General features: G+C 69.1%; 1 protein-coding gene across 1 annotated transcript in view; it reads left to right on the plus strand.

Moving 5' to 3' along the window:
* The window catches only part of LOC113203375 (mothers against decapentaplegic homolog 6-like), a 25,477-nt gene that overhangs the window by 17,048 nt on the left and 5,093 nt on the right, over positions 1 to 3,336 (plus strand). The gene's annotated exons all lie outside the window — the stretch shown is intronic.

Consider the following 3,336-nt stretch of genomic DNA (forward strand, 5'->3'; position numbering starts at 1 on the left):
CCACCGACACGTTGCTTTCGCGGGTTAGGCCGCCCGCTTTCACAAACACGCTGTACTATTAAGCTATTTACGTAACCCGTGTATTTTTCTCTTCTCTCTCGCCGGCCGGCGCTGCCGCTGCTTACCTTGCCCCCCGCCACGCCCCGCCACGCTCCGCCCCGCCACGCCTCTAGGTCCGCCTGTTTGATCAGACTTATTTTTAGCGGCTGGGATGGGACGGCGCATTGGCAGGCCATACGTGTTTGCCGTCAATTAGCCTCCTCCTCGGCGGCGCCGTGGCGCCCGGCGCGCGGCCGCGCCCCCCGCGCGCTCACCGCGGCGGCGCGGCGGCACAGCGCGGCCCACCCGCCACGACAAGCTCCAGGAGGGCCGCCGCCGCCGGAGCTCGGCGCCGCCCCGGCCCCGGCGGCCCCGCATGTGTCCGGCTGGGAGGGCGCCGCCGCGGTGCCGGAGCCCGGCGCGGCGAGGAGGGGTGTGTCCCAATGCCCCCGCCGCCGCCCCTTCCCTCCCTCGGCGCTGGCGCTGCCCCAACAGCCCATGGCAGCGCATGGCGGCCAGCGGCGCCCAGCAGCGGCGCCCAGCCCCTGAGGTCATCGCCAAATTTAGATCATGCATTTTTGAGTGTGGCGTTGTGTATGGTTGTCCGTGGGGACGCGGCGGCGGCGGCGCCCTGCTCTTGGCGCCGCAGCGCGCCGTGGCGTGGCGCGTCGCGGCGGCGCGTCGTGGCGCCGTGTCCATCAGTTCTCCTCCCGCACAAGCATACGTCGCGACGCGACCGAGAGGCGCCTGCCGCCGGCCGCCGCTCGGCGCGAGCCAAGACCCCCATCCTGTGTCCCGTCCCCCCCTCCAAATAAAAATATACGAAAATTAGCGCCGGCAAAACAAAAACATCCGTAAGGGCTGGTACCTTTGGTTTTCCCAAGACAATGACGCGACGCCGAAGACGACGACGTTGATCATGGTGTGGCGGTGGTGACGAAGAAGACGGTCGTCGTTTTTCGCCGCGCTCTCCACGTGTACTCCGTCGCGACTGTCTTTCTTCTCGGCGCCGCTAGCTTGTACCGGATGACGACTGTGTCTGCGAGCAAATAACGCGGACGTCGCGGACGCTAAGTGGGATGAGCAGCATAGCCGTTGTTGCTTGGCAGAGCCGTCGACATTTGGAGAGCTTGATGCGGAAAGGAAGAAGCGGTCGTGATGGCGATAATAAAAGCTTTGGCTCTCGCCTTGGCCCGCCCGGCCCCGCCCCGCCCGTCAGAGAGACTTCTTCGCCGTGATGACCGCGCCGCCGCGCCGGTGACGCGCGGGCGGGCCGTGGGCCGAGGCCGAGCCCCGGCCCGGCCCGGCCAAGGGCTCGCGGGTCAGAGAGGCGATCCAGCGCCAAGGAGGCGGCGGTGGCGGCGGGCGCCAGGCTAGCGCCAGGCCAGGCCCACTTGTTTACGCCCCCAGGCTCCTCAGGCCGCCCTGCCCTCCACCCCTCTCTCTCACACACACTACTACACCACCACCACGCCTGCTGCGAACTCTTTCCCTCCTCCTCCTCCTTGCGAGTGGCGTGGCTTTTGGGCTTTCCACTCCACATTTGTTTGGCGTTCAGGTCACTTAACGCCTTCTGGCTCCCATCAGCCGCTCGCTGTACCCCTTTCCCCACCGGGGGCCCCCCCGCGGGGCCGCAGGCTCCCGCATCGGAGTAAACAATGGCGGCCGTTTCGTGCGAATTCTCGGAATGCTGCCTGCTGCCGCCGCCTGCCCGCTCCGCCCCGGCCGTGGATCGCCTGCGGCCCCGCGGCAGCGCGCGCTTCGCGGTTTACGTTTCCCATCTTTCTCTCTTTTTTTGGCCAGGCGGCGGCCCCTCTCGAGGCGGTCGCGTCTGCCTCCCATACAGCCCGTCCCGGCGTGCTTCTATAGTAAACGCGTTGAATGAGGCGCCGTGGGCTGCAGCCGGCCCGGCCCGGCCGCTCACCCCCCGACACCGCCGTGCGCTGAAGTCACCGCTGCCCCCTCCCCACCCGCCCCCCCGCGCCTGACTCGCACGGCGCGGCGCCGGCTCATCAGACGGCGCCATTGTCCCCTTTTGCCGTTCGCTGCGCCCGCCAGGCGCCGCCTCGAGCCGTCGCGTCCCCGGCTGGTCCCGGCTGGCTGTCAGCCCCCCCCCCCCCCCCCACCGCACGCCCTCAGCCCGAAATCACCATGCGTGTTGGCGTCCATGCCAGTCCGTTGCCTTTGTCTGGGGGTCCCACTGCTGCTGCTGCGTCCAGCTGGTCCAGGCCAAAGGCAGCCAAAAGGGAAGGGCTCGGCTGCGCGCGCAAGAGCGAGAGAGAAGGTGAATAAACCTGTCCCCGTTGGACCGGGCTCTCTCTGGTCACTGACGGTGGCGCCCCGCAGAGAGGCCGCGCGGGGCGGGGGCGGGGGCGGGGCCGCGCTGTGTGTGGGAGTGCAGGACCTGTTCATTGACCTGCTCGGCCGGCTCTGGGACCACGTTCAGGACGCGGCCACAGGCGCACGTGTGACGTGGTGGTGCTCTCCTCTACCTCCTCCGCGGCCGACGCTGCACCACTTCCGCGAATCACCATCGTCGTGGCCACAGTGTGGCAGACGGCCACGAACAAGCGCTGCGTTGCCCTGCGGCCTCGAATTGCTTTCGTTGGTGCTGCTGGTGCTGCTGCGTTTGCGACCCATCGCGACGCAAACGCAGCGGGGTGCGAGGGGGACGAGTGGGACGAGGGTGACCTGAGCCTCATCTGTCGCTACCCGCCCCGCCCAACGCAGCTGCAACTGGAGTGCAACTGCTTGACCAGCAAGTCGGGCCTGCGCTGGCCGCGGCCCAGTCCCACGCCCCACCGCTCCTGCTGGGCGCGGTGATCTGGACCCCTCCCCCCCCCCCACACACACACCCTGTGCACACAACGACGCGGGTGGCGCCCGTTTGCTCGCGAGTGGCCTGGTGGCTGACCTCGCGGGCGGCGGTCGGGCCAGGCCATCGCCTTACCCGGTAGTGCGCGAGCGAGCGCGACCTCTGGGCCGCCGGGTGTGGCGCGCCGTGGCGGGGCGGGGCGGGGCGCGGTGTGTACAGCCCCGGCGTAATCAGGCATTATCTGAGGCGCCGGCTGTTCTTAGCGCCCCGCCGCCGCCGCCGTTGGCCTAGGCCCATCATTCGCCAACTCATTCGCCGTTTGGCAATACTACTGAGCGCGCGTGTGCGGCCCGGGCGCCGGCCGTGGCGCCGGCCGGCCGGTGGAGTGCGGCGGTATTTACATTGATTACCTGTGCAGGGCTCGTGCCCCGGCTGGGCGCTGGGCCCCCGCCCTCCCTCACTGCACTCCCTTTCACGGCGTT

The sequence above is a fragment of the Frankliniella occidentalis genome, unplaced genomic scaffold (genome assembly GCF_000697945.3).
Source record: "Frankliniella occidentalis isolate FOCC.00 unplaced genomic scaffold, Focc_3.1 Scaffold124, whole genome shotgun sequence".
Classification (NCBI taxonomy): domain Eukaryota; kingdom Metazoa; phylum Arthropoda; class Insecta; order Thysanoptera; family Thripidae; genus Frankliniella; species Frankliniella occidentalis.